The sequence below is a fragment of the Cupressus sempervirens genome, chromosome 3 (assembly GCF_028749045.1).
Source record: "Cupressus sempervirens isolate cs-2001-9-10 chromosome 3, ASM2874904v1, whole genome shotgun sequence".
Lineage (NCBI taxonomy): Eukaryota > Viridiplantae > Streptophyta > Pinopsida > Cupressales > Cupressaceae > Cupressus > Cupressus sempervirens.
This window is the reverse complement of record NC_143120.1, coordinates 1,056,915,657-1,056,935,782: the sequence shown is the minus strand read 5'-3', so window position 1 is coordinate 1,056,935,782 and position 20,126 is coordinate 1,056,915,657. Positions and strand designations below refer to the sequence as shown.

The 20,126-nt window shown below is 34.2% G+C and overlaps 1 pseudogene; it reads left to right on the top strand.

Moving 5' to 3' along the window:
- LOC149570378 (ABC transporter G family member 39-like) overlaps window positions 1-16,269 on the top strand; it is a 134,506-nt pseudogene extending 118,237 nt beyond the window's left edge.
- The last annotated feature ends 3,857 nt before the right edge of the window (window positions 16,270-20,126 follow it).

The following is a 20,126-nucleotide window of genomic DNA, read 5'->3' as shown; positions in this document are numbered from 1 at the left end:
GATATACTAAGCTTATTGTGAATTCCTACTTCATGTGTGAGGAACTTTGAAATTTTAATGGTGCATCCTTGATAATATGGTTAACTCATTTGCAAAAAGATGCAGCCTTCAGGATTACTTTTAAAATTGTCTTTCCAACCCTTACCAATTTTGTCTCTTCAGAGACTTCACAATAACATGATACTTAGATGCCTTCAGGTATCCCCACCTGAAGGCACAACAACACAAATTTTTTTCTATGTGGAAAGATGAGGCTCTTTTGTTTCATTGCAGATCTTCTGCTTGCACGGTGGTCTCTCCCCATCATTGGACACACTTGATAACATTCGAGCTTTGGATCACATACAGGAAGTGCATGTATACACATAAGTATAAACTTCTTCTTTTCCTGCAACACATATAACAACAATTTTAAGTGCTTGCAAGCTGGTATATACTTATGAATAAATATTACATCCTGATTTAAATGTATGAAAACAATTTTCATTCCTTTTAAGCTTCATTCATCTCAAGGTGCAATTCACAAACTCAAGAATAGTGGCTTTTGTTCTTTAGGATACCTTTAGGGGAAGAGTATGTGAATGCCCCCTCGTGTTTGGAGTCCAGTTTAGAGGAGATGGCTATTTACACTGCTAAGGTTTGTTGAATCTAATTCTAAATAACATTGCTTCCTATTGTTGAATCTAATCTAATGTATATTTTAACTAGACTTGTAGCTTATATGTTTTGAAATTTTTGTTAGGCCTTGTAGTTTGTATAATTTGATTGCTAGAGAGCTTCTACAACTAAGCAAGAAGGCCGTTCCACGAGTTATAGCCGCGCGCTCAGGTATGAAAATAATTATTTTTTAATTCTAATGTATATTTTAACTAGACTTTTAGCTTATATGTTTTTAAATTACTTTTAGTGGCTTAATGTTGTAAGGTCTCTTGAAATAAGACCTTCAGGCGGTTGGTCAAAGTTTTACAAATAATCTTAGGAATAAAGTCAAAGAAAGTATTTTTAAAACATTAAAGTATTTAGCTAGGTCTAAGAAGATTTGTGTACTTTCGACATTTTTGCTTTTTCTGTGAAAGTTGTAGACCGAAGTTTTCATAGCCCAATTTTTGCTTCCTGCAAAGAACGATCATGTCAGATAATATAAGTGAAGAACAAAATAGGGAGACAATCGGTAGATTGTGGTCTAACTTGAAAAGAAAAGGTGATGAAAAATGTTATTGTCCTTACAATATTTGTAAGGGCTTAAACCGTAGAAGACTGCTAATCAAAACAGTTAAGAGACATTGTAGGGAGAATGGTCACATTGAAGGGGGGCATGACTATCATCCACTGGTAAGTCATTCATTATATCATTTTAACAATTTATATAAATATGAAATCACTTGATGATGAGTTGATGATCATGGTTTATTTATGTTAATCAATTTTATATAGGTTGATCTTCCCAGGGAAGTACATGATATGAACCACAACAATCCGAAGAATATGGTTTTCGAAGTGGAGGAACATGGAGGTGCAAATATCCAAGGTGAAGATAATGATCCCATGGAAGATGACAATCATGCACGAGAAAACACAATTGAAGAGGATGGTATAAATACATTGATCCATGACACATCTAGTCCAAGCGTATCTGATCATGATGATGATGATAGCCTCGATGTACCTCTACTTCAGAAGGCATACGAGCCCCTATACAAAGACTCCAAAAAAACTCTTCTCTCTACTGTATTGTTGTTGTTGAACTTGAAGGTTATGAATGGTTTATCCAACATAACAATGTCACGTATGTTAAGGTATGTCATATATGTTTTTATAGTTAACAAAGGGTGAATAATGTACCACTAATATTGTTTATATTAACAACTTATATTTTTTGTTGTAGATTGATAGGCGAGTTTTTGTTACCATCATCAAATATTCTACCTCGCTCATATCGAGAATTAACTGCTATTATGAAAGATATTGGAATGGAGTATGAAGCAATACATTCTTGTCCCAATGATCATATTATATATTATAAAGAACATGAATTTGCAACACAATTCCCTGTATGTCATGCGAGTAGATATCGAACAGATCGACTAACAAAAAAGCTGCCTCAAAAGGTTCTTCGTTACATCCCCATTATTCCACGAATGCGACAATTATTCAGGTGTAGTAGCTTGGCTCAATTTATGGATTATCATGCATGCAATAGAAGTCGAGATGACATTATTTGAATCCCTGCGGATGGTTCGGCATTTATGCACATAGAGGAAAAGTGGCAACACTTCAAAGAAGAACCTCGTAATCTCAGGCTTTCATTGGCAGCAGACGGTGTCAATCCATTTGGAGGGATGAGATTTCTTTACTCGGTGTGGCCTGTTTTTGTTATCAACAATAACATTCCTCCATGGATGTCAATAAAGAGGGAACACATTATGTTGGAAATGATTGTTCTAGGTATCTTATCATTTGATAGTTATTAATTTACACGTACTTACAAATCTTGCAATAAAATGGTCACAATAACTATGTAATGTTATTGTTCATTCAAGTAGGTAAATATCAAGTAAAAGATATGAATGTATATATTGAGCCTCTTATCGACGAGTTGGTGGAGTATTGGAACGGTGTCACTATGTATGACATGTCTAGACCAATACGACAAAGACAATTTCAATTCCATGCAATACTTGCATGTACAATACATGATGCCCCAGGGCTAACACATTTTTGTGGTATGTTATAGTGAATTCAAGTTGCCCACAATAATTCTAATTATAAAAATCAACATATTTAATAATCCAATTACATCATTATCTTGTAGGTCTTCAAACAAAGGGAAAATTTGCATGTCCAGTTTGTGGTCCAAAGATGAAATCTCATCATTCAAAAAGTTTAGGAAAGCAGGTGTTTGATGAGTGTAGACACTTCCTCCACAGGAATCATAAGTATCGAAGTACAGAAAAACATCTTTTCAATGGGAAAGAAGAGACTACATCAAAGCCATGAAGAATGACACCTCGCCTATGGAAGTTGGAATATAACAGAATTAATCATCCAGGTAATGCCGTTCCACCTAATAGTTTATGTTTGTAATTTATATATTTCTATTGTGATTTTTGTTGACTAATTGTGTAATTGATGATCGTGAAGGTCGTCAAGGCAATACTGACAACCTTCCAAAGGGACTAAAAAGCTATCCTAGACAATTTAGTAGGTTGCCCTACTACGAGCACTTACAAATTGTGCATTTGTTTGATACTATGCATATTGGAAATAATATAATAGAGACATTGTGGAAAATATTGGATGGAAGGCGTGACAAAGAAAAAATTGTCAAAATTTGTAATGACATACATGAATCCAATCATATTGCATTGAAAAATTTCATTCACTCAAATAGCAATAGAGATCAAATTAATATAAGTGCCCTTCCATGGTTATTAATGGAGCAGCAAAGTGATGCCATAAAAGAAGTCATACGAAAAATTTAATTTCCCACAGGATTTGCTGCTAACATAAACAATCTCATATAAAAAAAAAGTGAATTTGGGCTAGGGCTAAAAACGCATGATTGGCATACTTTCGTCAAGGTAAGTTATGTTCTTCTGTTTTTACAATATATTCATAAACTACATGAATTGTTCATTATGTTATGTTAGAAAACAATGAAATGATTGGTTTATAATTACTGTAGTACGTGCTTCCTCTATCTCTCCCAGAGCACTTCAACAATAACATCAAACAAGTGATATACGATCTTGGAAAATATATGAGGTAAGCAGTAATATCTGTTCAATTTGTTGTATATATTTATTATATTCATGATTTGTTTTTCTTGCTATGTAATCTATTGTATATTATTTTGTAAAGTCTCATATCTATATATTTTTTGTGACTTGAATCTCTTAATGTAGGTGGTTGTCATCTAAAGAAATCCATAAAGAAGATATAAACTATTGGAAGAGAAGAATTCCTCATTTACTATGTGAAATGCAAAAGTGTCTACCTCCAACTTTTTTCAATGCACAAGAACACTACTTCATACACCTAGTTGAGGAGATTGAATTGTGTGGACCTATACACACTAGGTCAATGTGGATGGTTGAGAGGCATTTGAAATATTTGAAGGCTTTGGTTCGACAAAGAGCACATCCCGAGGGTTCTATGGTAGAGGGATATATGGTATACCAGACTATGGTGTACATTACTAAATATCTTCCTAAGTTTGCATCAAATATCCATGTAGATCGCATTTGAGATCTCGAGCCTTTTAAAAAATTAGAAGGGGAGTACTTGATGGGGAAAGGTACATTGAGGAAAGTGAGAGGTAATAAATTATAAGATGTTATTGTAATAAATTATTTCTTAATCTTCAAAATAAATTGGTTGTAAGTTGTCTATTTTTTTTTTGTACAGGTGCTCGAGAGTGGGATGCACTACATTTGTATATTGCAAACAATCTTGATTGGATGATGGTATGGATTGAACGATGTCAACATTCTAGTCGCACATTAACATGGGAAGGTGTATCTTCATTGGTTAAAGAAGCTCATCGTAATGGAGATTCCAATGTTACGCACAGGGAAATAGATTTAGCATGTGGTTCAAGAGATTTCTAGGTACGTACAAATTTATTAATCACCTGTATGTTTATCAACTCATGATACAATAATTTTGATATGTTTCACATATTATTGCAGGTTAAACACCACAAGGCTATGTTTTGTAATGGTCAAAAATTTCGCATCAAAGTGTTGGATGACACGAAGAAAACTTGTGATTCAGGAATAACTGCAGTCTTTCAAGTGACTAATATTTCATCTAGAAATGACTTACATCCTCAAGAGTCTGAAAATCGATACTATGACATTTTGGATGAGATAATTGAGTGTGACTTTAGTTCCTTCAAATTAGTACTCTTCATTGTCAAATGGTACAGGCTATGACTTAATCCAAATGATCCTGATAGAACTGTTATTGAACATGATAATGGATTTACAATGGTTAATACAAGGTCATTTGAGCCAATTGGGGATGAGCCTTATGTTCTTCCAAGCCAATGTGAGCAGGTATTTTACTCAGAGGTTCCACATAAACTGGGTTGGTCATTTGTTGTTAGACATGAACCGAGAGGAAGGCCAATAAAGTATAATGCGATGGAAGAAGAAGATACTAAAGAAGTAGAAGATGATGTAGATGGTGATCACGATCAACAGTTATTGGATGATGTTCCTGACACAAATTTTCATGAAGAAGAAGAAGAAGATGATGACGATGATGCTGCTACTAATGATGATGATGAAGATGATGTTGATGTTGATGATGATGTTGATGATGACGATGACGACGATGATGATGGTGAGGAGGATGATGATGATGACGACAATGATGATGATGAGGATGATGATGATGATGATGATGATGATGATGATGATGACGACGAGGATGATGATGATGGAATTTAGAGGTATGCCATCAATCCTTAATCTATTTAATATTCATTTCTTGCTAGAAATATATTTTTCTTATATATATGGTTACATAGTTTATTCATTATCTATTTAAAAGCTACAAGTTTCAACTACAAATAGAATACTGCTAATCCATTTAAAAATTATTATAATGGGTTTTGGAAGAAATTACAGTTATCTTAATTAATATAAAATATCTAATTGAATTTCAAAATGTTATGAAAGTGGCTTTATTCTAGGTGTTTCCTCCACCTCCACACACATCAAACAACTTCAAATAGCATGTCCCCAAGGTGACTAAGCCCTCAACTCATCAGCTGATACAAAAACCCAGTTTTAGCCCTTCACTAGGCCTACTTCCCTAGTAGGCTTATAATGTGAGCTTGATTTAAGTGTTTTATTGTGTACCTTTTAATGTTTTTAATTTTTATGTGATGCTAATGATGGATGTGATTATGATTATGATGTGATTATTCTCACGATAATTGAATTACATTTGCAGGAAATTGAACCCCTTTCAGGAGCATCCCGCACAGTCTCATGGATCGATAGGTATAAGTCAATACTCCTTATAGACAGTCTATTTAATACACTTATCAATAGTAAGATTGATGTCTTCTAAGATCTCTCCCATTTGCAGGTACCGGTAAATAGGTATTTGTCAGAAGTTTCTTCCTCAAGTGAGGGAAATATAGGAATAGAAGAGGAAAGTGAGACATGCAGTTTATCTAGAACAGGGAGATTAACTAGAGGTCAAAGGACTAGAAGGAAATTCAATAAACACATGAAATTTTTCCTTGCTCAAGGGGGGTCATGTTCTTATGATGATGAGATGGAAGGCGACATTGAGGTGCCCTTGAGGTACCAACATCTACAGAAACATTGGGTACCCAAGGAACTTCCTCCAATAAACACTAATTTTTGTGTTAACGAGAGGATATATCACATAGCACCATCATCACTACATGGTTTGGGCCTATTTTCTATGGACGGCATAAAGGTGTCTTACAACAAAGTTTCTAAATTGATGGAGTATGTTGGACCATGTTACGATTACAAAAGTTGGATGCATATTGTTAAATAAAAAAAAAGTATGTGTAGGTATGCCCTCTCGGAAAATTATATACAACAGCAAGACAATAATCAAAGTAAAAGTGTGGCTATATACGTTGATGGAAGGCCAAAAGCAACAGGGAATATTGCGGGTTTTATAAATAGTACATGACCTGGGTCAACTATAAAGCAACCCAATTGCATATTTGAGGTGCGCGAGGGAAATTGTGTATTCATCTGTGTGATAAAATCAATACGTGCAGGGGAAGAGCTTCTTATTGATTACAATTTGAACCGCATAGATACAAACAAGACTACTATCATGGGGGTGGTACATACTATTAAACCAACTTCTAATCAATGACTCCAACATACCATTTAGTCAATAAATTTTTGGCTAACATTTTTATACTTCATCTTTGACACAAGGGCACAATATGGAGCAACCGCCCGGAGGGGATGCTGATGATGCTCCCAGCTCATCTACACATGAGTAGGTAAAACTCATTTGTAATTGTGCAAACTAGATAGAAGCAAAATGTTATTTTTTTAATGTTGTTTTCTCTATTGTTTTTGAGTAATTTTGATAATACTAATACTATTGTTGTCACAGAGGGCTAGTGTTCAGAGGGAGGGAAAGAAACCTGCAGTCCCTCAGTAGGCCCCCCCTGAGGAGCACCCTTTCTATATCGATTTAGCAGAGATCGATGAACCGATCGGTTCGATTAAAATTAATTTAAAGAAAATTAGCAAAGAAATTCTACGTTTGGCAACCATAAATCCTATGACTCAACAAATAAAAGATAGGGCATCTGAATTGTTGCACACCTCTGAGTCCTTAAAAGTAAGTATTAATGAAATTTTTAATTATAACAAGAGTTCAATAATGGTTTTTATGTTATTCTCTTTTATGGCATTAATTAAAATATGGATGCGTTGTCTTTACAGAGTTTTTTGCTTGATTTTGAGCCTCGTTCCCATGATGAGGGTGTTGCAGGTGGTTCAGGTAGATCGCATGTTCCATTCGCCACTTTTGTTTTCCACTGAATATATATAGGAATGATCATAATCATTGACAATACATGCTCGAACAATCCTTTTTTTTAATGCTCTAACAATCTTATCCATGCTAGTCCACGCGTTCTATATTTATGCATGCTCTAACAATTTTATTCTTCAGCTTCACATCAATTGAATCCTACGATGACGCTGCCTCCATCCAGGACAACCACAAATCTCTTTTCGACTGCTGAGTCAGCAACACGCAACTTACATGCATCGACTGTTGCACCATCTATTGGTACACAAATCCCTCTTCTTCTCTCTTATGACAGCAACAAACAGTTTCTTTTTTACAACTTTATAACATCAATTATCATTTGTTCTTTTATACTTCGATCGTGACAAAGACTTATGAAACTTATGAAACTTTTTGCAATAGGACCTGCAACATCATTTCCTAGATGTTCCTATGTTCCTAGTACAGGAACAATGAAGGATGTCACATTGATCTTTAGCGACGATGAAGGCATTCCATTAAAAGTAGCCAAAGTTCCAGGTACTTTAAAGTTATTATTATTCTATAGTGAGATAATAGTAATTTAGTTTTTTATCACTCTTCATCAACTAATGATCCCATGATTTTTTTGTAGGGAATGATCTTTTTTGGAGAAAACTTGGTGATGAGTGTTTGCGAATATTTGGGCCCACCATGCGTACCTGGTGGAACATCATATCCTAACTAAAACCCCAAACCACTATTTTGATTTCATATCATTGCTATAATAGTTTTCCTTTTCGTCCATTTCTTGAACTATATTAAAGGTAGCTTCACTTCATTTATGAGTCTAACATGTTTTTTTTTACTTAAAAGGTGGAATCAGCAACGCAAACCGTTGAAGGATGATCTTATAGAGAGCATGACCCAACTCTTTGGACCTCGTGCATTCGAGAGAAACAAGCTCCTTGAAAAAGCTGGTGTATGTTTGAAGTATATTAGGGACCAGTAAAAAAAAAAATTATGGGATAACCCCAGGTATGAGCGTCCGCCCTATGTTCCTGAGGCTGAGTGGCAGGCTCTGATTTTGGATGGAAAGTATAAAGCTAACAAGAAAAATAATATTACACCAGTGGAGAGTACAGAAAGGTATGTGATACTGTTGAGAATCTAATTATGTACTAATTAACCTCCATATTTATACTATCTAACATATTTCAAACTTTTCATAGATTGCCTAACACATCAAAGGCAACAAAGGCAAGACTAGAAAAGCACGGGACACACAAGCTTGGCTCTGGTGGTTTTTTGAAACTTCAAGCAAGAGTTGTAAGTATTAGTAAATGAAAAATTGTATCAAATTTTTTATATAATGTGAAGGGAAATGCTAGGACTCCCTTATTTAGCTCATCAATTATAAATAGGTCAATAGAATATAATAATAGTAGGGGATTTTGATATTCAATATAAACAATTCAACAATTGAAGTCAAGACTCTGCAATCTAGATTAGTGAAGAAAACTTGTGATTCACTAATATGATATTATTTAAAATCTCACCCTTGACTGAATTTTCCTCCAATAGTTGAGAATAAAGGCAGTGATTGAAAGAATGAGGGAATGCAGCAGCACTTGCAGCCATTTTTATTTCCAAAGAGCTGAACTAACTCTTACCCAACTTAAGAATTTGGAGAAAATATGTTGGTACAAGCAAAGCATACAAACACGCAACATTTATATAGTAGATTGCTCCATCAAAACTGCTCGATTTTTGTCCTATTATATTGTGATGGATATAGATGATTTTCTATTGATATTTTAACTACCCTCCATTGGTTGATGAAACAATGCAAGTAAAATTCACCATACCATGCAAAAATGCAGGGCTCAGAGTTCAAGAGATGCCTCATAGAAAACGATAAGAGAATTGGCTTCCAACAAGGCTATAGAGCCGTGGCTGAACGGCTACGAGCTGAAATTAGTGTGGAAGGTTCTAATACTGATGCATCTCAGCCATAGGTAAATAAGCTAAATGAAATTTATTTCAAATTGAATACTTTACCAATTAGTCTATTTGATGTTAAGTTCCAATATAAAGTGAGTATATCTGTTTTAAGCAAGCAATGATAACAATGCGTAGGATGTTGGAATGCAGCCTGACAATCCTTCTACACAATCTGTGGATGTCGAAGGTTCACATGATGTGCATCCCAGTGGTGGAGGTATACATTTGCTATTAAATTTTTTATATGTAATTGCAATTGGTGTTTAGATTAACGTAACATTTTGTATAACAGTTGTAGAGGATCGAGGGGTCAATGTTCATGACCATGTTGACGTTGAGTCCAGACAAAATGATGTGGTCAGATCAGGTAAAGAGACACAGTTATGTTATTTAAAATAATTAAATACTTGTAACAATTATAATAAATTATTTTTAGTTTAACTCTTTTATTTGTTATTGCAGAGGACCCCCCTTTGCAACAGCATAGGAATTTGAGATCATCAAGAATAGAGAACAGAACAACTGATGAGGGGGGAATTGATGATGACACTGATGCTCCTCTTAGAGCTTACATAGAAAAAAGAAATAGAAAGAAAAAAAAGAAATGATTGTATTTTATGTCTCAATGAATTTAATTATGTGCTAATGAATGTTCATGAATTATGTGTTAATGCAGAATATTGATGAATGTTGCATGTTAACGAATCTAATGTGTTAATGAATGTTATCATGTGATATTGATTGAATGTTACATTTTGTTAATGGTTGAAAGAATGAATGAATGTTAGATGTTAACGGCGAATGTAGAGTGATGTTAGGGGGAGGGGGGTGGGGCCAAATGAGCTTCCAGCTTCACATGGTTGGCCCTGTTTAGTAGAGAATATTAAACTATTCTTGAAACAAAGTGAAGCTCAATAAGATGTAAGTGAAGCTCAAATTGGCACAAATAGGGAGTCTATATGATGTAAGGGGTCATTTGAAGTCCTAGGGTGTCCTAGGAAGAGTTATGGGTGGATGGTAGTGTTTATATGATGTAATAGGCTATTAAAGCCCCTAAATGATGTAAAATGCACTCAAAGTGCAAGATCCGTTATTTCCCGATCCTTCCCCAATATCAAATGCTTTAATTTTGATCTCCTTGAAGTCATCTCGGATAATGAAAAAGCATTCACTGAATCACTAGATGAAAAAATGCAGCATGGCCTTTCTAGCAAAGATGTTAATTTTAGAGATCTAGTGCAATGCCTGACAGATGTTGTCATTCCAACATGTAGAGGTCCAGCTGGAAGCTGAGCATTGCTCATCTACAAACATTGCAGAAGAAAGAAATTCAACTAAGAGATCCACTTGCCATGAAGTGATGAAGTTGATTTTGAAAAAACCTAAGGAATTGGCAGTCAAGTACAAAGATTGCCCCCTTCCATTATCTACCCACCTTGACACTTCTGAGGACAAGGTTAGAGAGTATCCTTTTTTTTTTGTCTTTGTCATTTAGACTTTTACATAGACATTTCTTTGAAAGCTCACTAAAAAAATAATTGAAATTCTTCACTCAAGAATAGACATGAATTACAAGTATTATTTAGCATGGAAATACTTTCCTTAGAGATTGCTGGGAGCATTGAAGAGCAAACAAAGAATAAATTAATAAAAGAAATTTGCAAACTTCTAGAAAACATCCAATTTAATTTTCCAAGAGGAATATTTGGTGGGGAAAACCTAAATGAGTTTGCAAACAGAGTTATTGCATCTAGGTAACTGTCTAACTTATTAATAGATTGTGTCTACTATATTTTAATATCTGAAAACACTTAAATTTATCACATGTTCATATAAGCCATGCCCTTCTTTGTAGGTATATTAATCGACTGGACATGGTGATTAGAAAAGTATATAAGGATATGGAATTTTATGTATATGATGATTCAGGGGATATCTTCAATTCTATGTCCAATGAGGATAAAGATGCTGATATGCAAAAAAATGAGTCTGATGTATTGGCTTCTTCCCAAAATAATGTCATGGCTACTAATGGTGGGAAAGGGAGAAATGCAGGCTAGATAGGATAGTTATATCATCAAATGTTTTCCTCGTATGATGATTAAAATTGTCTAAAATTTCCACAAGATGAAAGGGTTTCAAGAAAGCATAAGGGCAATGATTATGAACGTAGACTTAAGAAAGTCGAAAAAAATAGGGAGTGTACACATAGATTTGAACATTTCACAAGTAGAGCTCGAGATTTACAATCTGTGTGGGCATCAAAACATGCTAGCCATATGATCAAGAAGCAATCTAATAGCCAAGTAAATCAACTAAAGAAGAAACATATAAAAGTTATAATAGTATGTCAGATTGATATTGGACTATGTTAATATTTTTTATTAGATAAGCAAGAATTTTCAAAGAATTCTGAAATAACTTATGCTAATATTACAACTAACATGTTTTGTTACAATTTAGACTAACTTTGTTTGTCTCTTTGTTAACCTTTGTGGACTTTAAATAGGATTCTAATGATGAGGACCAGGTAAGCAATAATGCCACTAGAGGTTCAACCCTCTATTTTCTTGATGTAAGTTCTTCAAACATTTTAGTTTCTTAGGAATAACTTAATCTAACCATTTTCTATTCCTTTGTCAACTTGACTATAATAGGAGTTTGATGATGAATACCATGTAAGCAACTATGATAGTAAATGTTTAGCTCTCCATTGTCTTGATTTAAGTTCTGTGAAGATTCTAATTTTCATAGGAATATTTTATCCCGAGCATTTACTAACCCTTTGTAGACTTGACTATAATAAGAGCATGATGATGATGCCCATGTAAGAAAAATGCTACTAGAAGTTCAGCTCTCTATCATCTTGTTCTAAGTTCAAAGATTTTAATTTTATTAAGAATAACTTAATCTATACATTTGCTAATTTCCATTTTTGAATGAGTTTATCAGAGATATGTTGGGTTGATAATGGACTATGCTAATATTATTTATTAGAAAAGTAAGAATCTTGAAAGGTCTGTAATGTCTTGTTCAAATAGAAAGTAATATTTAAAGGTTATGCTATTGTTACAACTAATATGTTTTTTTTTCTCCTTTTTGATTTTTTCAGCTAACCTTTGAGGACTTTTAATAGGAACCTCATGACGATGACCATATAAGAAACAATACTACTATAAGTTTAGCTTTCCATTGTCTTGATGTAAGTTCTTCAAAGATTCTAATTTTCTTAGGAATAACTTAATCTGACCATTTTCTAATCCTTTGTGGATTTTATTAAAACATGAGCTTAATGATGATGACCATGTCAACCATGATGTTAATAGAGGTCTTCATGTAAGTTGTTCAAATATTCTAATTTTCTTAAGAGTAACTTAATCTAACATTTGCTAACCCTTTATGGACTTGACTTAACAAAAGTCTCATGGTAATGGTGGTGTAAGCAACAATACTACTAGAAGTCTTGGTGTAAGTTCTTCAAAGATTATAATTTTCTAAAAAATAACTTAATCTCATCATTTGCTAACCCTTTGCGAATTTTGACTATAACAAAGTTCTAATGATGATGACAATGCAAGCATCAACGATTATGTAACCATTTGTAACTCTTTGTGGGCTTGACGATATAGAAGTCTAATGATGACCACCATGAATAGAAGTTTGATGATGACCACCATGTAAGAAATAGTGCAACTGGAGGTTCAACTCTCCATTGCATTGATGTAAGTTCTTCAAAGATTCTGTAAGACATTTTTCAATCATATTGTTTCAGTGATCTATTGTAGTTTGAATGAGGTTTCAGATTCTACTTTTCATTTGGTTGATGAGGCCACTTAATATGTGAATATTAGTTGACATGATATTTTATCTAGAAAGACATCCAAATTTATAGATAGTTTGTGAATTGTAATTTCTGATTATTAAAATCCACCAGCAAAGAGACATCAATCAAGAGGTTACAGAGGTCACAACCAACTTAAGTTCTCTTCCTCCCTTCTATAGTGTGTGCTAAGTTGTGAGTCCCATAAGCTTCTTTAGTCTCGCAAATTCATTCATTCATTCATTTGAAAGTCTAAAATTGTAGTACTTTAAAAACACATGTTTGCGATCTTTTCTCAGAAAATATATAATTAATTGTCAACATTGTTCTTATGCAGGTGCAAAACAGAAGTGATTTAGTATGAAGGCCAATTGTTGGGGAATCTAAATAGAGAGTGATATCCAAACGCACCCTTCGAACCTTCAAAGTAAAAATTCCATTCAATTGATTGAATAATGTAGGCCATTACCTTTTCATACAATTGGAAAGAGCATGCAAGCGGTTTGAAGTGACTTCCATGGATATCACAACTTTAATCAATTTTTTTCTACTATCAACATCGAAATATTCACCTGTTTTGAAATGGGATATTATAGATTTTTGGATTAATGATATTGTAAGTTTCATGTTCCTCTACTTTTTTCAATGAATTAAGGGTTTCAGTATATCTATTGTCCTTTCTTCCTTGGGGTAAAACATGCTTATTTTGGACTTGGTTTGACAATGAAAGTTCAGTATGCTATCTCAATTATCAGGATGGAGGATTCACTAAAGGGAGAAAATAGATTGATGTCTATTTTTTGCTACAGATTGGATAAAACATAATGTAAGTACAATTCATCTACTAACAACATTGATTGAATGAAAAGAGTCTTGGATCAAGAAGTAACAACTTTAAATTATCTTTACACTTCTGTAATGTCAAATAAATGTTTACTGGATGACAATGATCTGAAGCTCAAATGCAATTAATAGTCATTGATGGGTATAAAATAATTTAGACGTGTGAAGAATTAATGGTGCAACATTTGAAATGAAAAGGTAAGATGTAGATTAATATTTAGAAAGGAAACATGAGTATATCGAGAAGATCAGTTGTGACTACAAATTTCATGGAGACTTAAGAAATGGTGAAAATTGTATCAGTTTTCTTTTGAAAGGATGTGATTATTGTTTTGCTGCAAAGGGATGGGTGTTCTTCTTAGGACATTGTTTTGAATTGTTAAAAGACTGTCAGCTTCAAGTCATTAGACTTAGACTTACTTTAACATGGCAAATTTGAATGTTTTAGATTGAATTTTTAGTGATTTTTTTGGTTTTGGTAAGATGTCTTGGTTATGATTGTTTACTCAACAGTTTTTATTTATAGAATCTTCTTATGTAATTGAATGAATCACTTTTTCCCAAGATAGGCATGGGCACAATGTTGGAGTTAATGTGGAAAGCCAATGTTCTGGAGCTACATTGTTGTCTTAAATCTTTTGCAGTTGTGCTTAAAATTAACGTAACATAATTAAATTTAAATCTCTTGATATCTGGATCATCAATCCAAGCATGGTTGTAGAGAATCGTAGCTGTGTAGACACCAAATTTGAATAGTCCACTTACAATTGAGAAATAGATTATTGGTAGTTTCCTCATCTACTTGATAGATTGAGCATGTAGAAGATTGGTAGGTGCCTCAAACCTAGCCCTAGTTTCATTGTCAACCATAAATTTGGTGTATACACGAACGCTATTTTGATCTTGTGAGCATTGAATATCAAGATCTCCATTTGACTTCTCATTATTAATGCCTTGACTCACTACTGTTGGATAAACAACCTAGTTGAAGTCTAGTGCAAAGAGGTTGCTGGCTACCAAAGATTTGATAAGTGTTATGAAAATATTCACTGTAACAATCTCCCTCTAAATTGAACTCCCGATGAATATTAATCTTGAATTCTTTTGGCACCATCTTTTTTATTTGTTTCTTAATATTCTAAATTCCTACTCTAGCCTCATTGCTCTATTTTTGTTTTTATTCTATTTAATTATATATGTAATATTAAAATGTGAAGTTCAATGTTCAGATGTTTGTGGATGAAGTAATGGAACTTGTGGAGCTCACTTCTTTGAGAGGTGCCTTGGTTGGGCTTCCTGGACTGAATGGCCTATCTACTGAATAGCGTAAGCGGTTAACAATAGCAGTAGAGCTTGTGGCTAATCCTTCAATTATATTCATGGATGAGCCAACTTCAGGCTTGGATGCTCGAGCAACAGCTATAATTATGAGAACAGTAAGAAATATAGTTGACATGGGGAGAACTATTGTTTGCACAATCCATCAGCCTAGTATTGATATCTTCGAGGTATTTGACGAGGTAAAGATTTGGTTTTCTTAAAATAGCTTTGTGAAGCATTTGAAATTGGCATCTTCTTAAAGCTAAATGAAATATGTTGTAGCTATTCTTAATGAAGCGAGGAGGTCAGCTTATCTATGCAGGTCCACTTGGTCACAATTCTAACAAACTTATAGAATATTTTTTGGTAAGATGCCATCCACTACGGTTTTATTTTGTTGAGAGATTTAGATCTGAATCTGGTACCTTTTGATGAGCAGTTTGAATTTTGGAGTTGTAAGTAGTCATAGTTTATTGTACTAGAACCAATAGGAAGTTGATTTTATATACAAGGAATTGGTCATGCCGGATAGTGTTGACCACTAAGCTTTTAGCAAACATTCTCAATACGTTGAGCTTAAGAGTCAAGCACTAGCTGCAATCATCATATATGTTTCAACTAATTGAAAATGATTCATGTAGGCCATTGAGGGGGTTCCACAGATCAAGGAAGGTTATAATCCAGCTACGTGGATGCTGGAAGTAACTTCTATGTCAGAAGAGCACTGTCTAGGTGTCAACTTTAGTGAAATCTATAAATCATCAGACTAGCTTAAAGCACGAAATTTATTTATTTTTGTTTTACTCCTTCCACCATCGCACCTACAGTAACCCCAATGCAATTGGAGGGGTTGGCATCGCAATTGTGACGAAAAACACGAGAATTGTGACGCAGTTGCCGTCACACCTACCCTCCAATTGCGATGGGGTTGTTGTAGGTGCGACGACAACCCCGTCGCAATTGCAACGAAAAACACAAGAATTGCGATGAGGATGACGGGACAACAAGGTGGCTACATAGCGACGGATAGGCGTCACAATTGCAACGACAAGGGTAGATGTCGTAAATTGCGACTAAATAACTACGATGTCTATATCTGTCGCAGTGGCGACACATTGCTGTCATAATTGCGACACATAGCTGTCGCAAATCGATGCAAAATCTATTATTGTATTATTGACCATTCTAGTAGTAGATATTTTTGTGAGTTATGGGCTTCTTTTAAGCAGGAGCTTTTGTCGAGATTTAGGAGGAGAAATTAAACTAGATTGGTCCTCGACAGTCATACCTATTAGGAATTAAAAATTTAAATTGAAACCTAAAGAAAAGGAAAACTTTGCAGTTTTAAAATCAAATGATCCTAAAGCTCGGATCCTTTATCAAGAGCTGGAATTTGACAATAACATGTTATTCACTGAAGAGGCTTTGGATGAAAAATAAATGAAAATCTAAGTGAAGGAATTCTTAATGAGGAAAAATATTTAATGCGTATATGGATATTAGAGTTTGATACAAGCTATTTTTCTTCAAGATCTGGCACAGGTGTACTATTAATTCCCCCTAAAGGAGAACCTAAACCCATGGCTTTCAAATTGGAGTTTGGCAATACAAATAATACTACAGAGTATGAGGCCTTGTTACTAGGGATAATGACAACAAAAGAAAAAGGAAAAAAGATCCTAAAAAATTAGGGTAACGTAGAACTCATTGTGAGACAAATTAAAGGGTAATATTTTGTAAAGAATCACAAGCTGAAGAATTACCAAAACAAAGTTCAAGATGAAATAGAAGGCCTAGATGCCTTTTCTATTGAAGCGGTGCCAAGGGAGATGAACACCAAAGTTGATTCCCTAGTAGTTTTTTCTTCTCTCCTACTACCCCATCTATAATTCAAAGACAAGAAATATTAGATTGAGATTGTGTATCGAGCCTCTATTCTAGATAATGTAGAATCTTGGCAAGTCTTCAAAGATGACAAGAGCTTGCAGTTTTGAACATGAACTCAATGATGAAAATCTTAAAATTCTGATGTCAAGGAGAAACATAACCAACATGATGAAGTTCAATTGTGTGGTAATATTATTCCCCCATACTTTGTGTCTTTGGAAAATTTGTTTAGTAGACATGATGCTTACATTAAGAAAAAGAGAGTAGAAAAGGGACCTACCATTGGCGAATATGAAGGGACAAATATTGGGGATGCTCATAACCCCAAAATGATTAATATTGGGAAATGTTGCTCACCTAAAAAGAAAGAAGCTACAGAATAAATCTTCATAAAATATTAGGATGTTTTTGCCTGAAGTTATGAGGACCTGAATAGCTATTGAGGCGAGAAGGTAAAACATCAGATTCCTCTCAAACTTGATGCAATTCCTTTTCGAAAAAAATAAAGGAATTATAATCCTAAGGTCATAGATGCCATATTTTGGGAAGTAGATAAAATGTTGAAAGTAAGGATCATCTATCCCATTCATCACTCCACCTGGGTAGCCAATATAGTACCAGTTAGAAAGAAGAACGAAGAAATAAGGATTTGTGTTGATTTTTGTAATTTGAACCAAGCATCTTTGAAAGATAATTTTATCTTCCCACTATGGATTACTTACTAAAAATAGTAGTTGGATCTGAAATGATGTCTATGCTCAATGGATTCTTGGGTTACAATCAAGTTGAGGTAGAAGAGAAGGACTAGCATAAAACAACATTCACTACTCCTTGGGGTATGTTTGCATATCATAGAATGCCTTTTGGGCTCACCAATGCTGGTGCCATGTTCCAAAGGTGTATGAATAAAATGTTTGTAGATCTAAAGGACCAGATTATAGTTATATATCTGGACAACCTCACTATGTTTTCAAAAAAGAGGAAGAATCACATAGAAGATTTGAGGAAAGTCTTACAAAGATGTCAAGAACATGGAATCTCATGCAATTTAAAAAAGTCCATTTTCTATGTAATAGAGGGAAAGCTCCTTGGTCATATAGTTTCTCAGGAAGGTATTAGAATCAATCCTAAATGACTTGAAGCTATTCAAAGATTGGGCTTTCCATCAAATAAAATAGGAGTCAAATCATTTTTCAAACAAGTGAATTTCCTCAAAAGGTTTGTACTAGATTTTGTAGAAACCACTAAGCATATTGTAGACATGGTGAAAGAAAATTCAAGTTTCAGATGGAATGAGGTGGGAAAAAAGGCCTTTCATGATATAAAAGATGCTATCGCTAATGCTCCAGTTTAATGTCATCTGAATTACAAATGAGATTTCATCATCTACTATTATGCCTTTGAACACACTTTATCATCCATAATTATGCAAGATAATGATGAAGGGATACAAGCTCCAATAGCTTTCATGAGTGTACCCCTAGAAAATCATGAGTTTGAAATACTTGCAAATTGAGAAACATGCTTTTGCAATAGTCAAAGCGTTGAAACTTTTTTGATTTTATATCTTGCACTCACATTCTGTCATTTATGTCCTAGATGCAGCAGTGAAAAGTGTGTTAACACAGCAAGATGTAGGTTGCAATGTCAGAGGAGCATGGATAGCAAAGACACAAGAGTATGATATAGAAACTAAACCTACCAAGCTAGTAAGGGGAAATGCCTTGTGCAAGGCGATTGCAAAAAACAAGATCACTTCATAATTAGAAGAATTGAGAGAAAAGCAATTAGTTTTGGCAGTAGGTCTTCATGATTCATTGTTCAAGAATATTACTTATCTGTTGACATATGAAGAATGTCCAGAGGGCCTAACTGCAAGACAAATGAGAGATCTCAAATTGAAAGTAGCTAAGTATGTAATTTGGGATGGAAAATTGTTTAAAAAATCTATAGTTGGCACTTTCCTCAGATGTGTGGACAAACAACAACAAGAAAAGATATTGCAAACATTTCATAATGAAGCCTATGGAGGGCATTTTTCATCCTCAATCATGGCTTTCAAAATATTGAGATAGCGCTATTACTGGCCTAGAATGTTCAAAGATGCTTATGCCTGGGTGGAAAAATGCAAAAAATGTAAGATGTTCCTTGGGCACCCTCAATTAGCTGCTCTAACGTTAAGACCGATCATCATCAAAGGATCTTTTCAACAATGGGGTCATAATTTTATTATTCCAATTAGTCCAACATCAAATGATAGTCCCAATATGTGATAACTACAATTGATTACTTTACTAAGTGGTTGGAAGCCAAAACAACCAAGAAAACTACTTCTAAAGTAGTATGCAAATTCATTAAGGAGAACATACTAGTCCGGTTTGGTGTCCCCATCAAATTAGTGATGGATAACATACCCCATTTCTCTTCAATTGAGATTACCAATTTTTGCTTTGAGTATGGAATCATAGTTAGTCATTTTTCTGGTTATTTCCCACAAGGAAATAATCAAGTCAAGTCTAGTAACAAGAATTTGATAAATATTGTCCAAAAATTGATGTCGAATAATCAAAAGAATTGGCACAAGAAAATTCATGAGGCACTGTGGGAAAATAGAGTAACACCCAAGAGAGAAATTGACATATCTCCTTTTGAATTAGTCTATGGAGTTGAGGAAAATCTCCCATTACCTTTGGAAGTAACCACAAGAAAACTCAGAACAGTGATTGAAGATGATATTTAT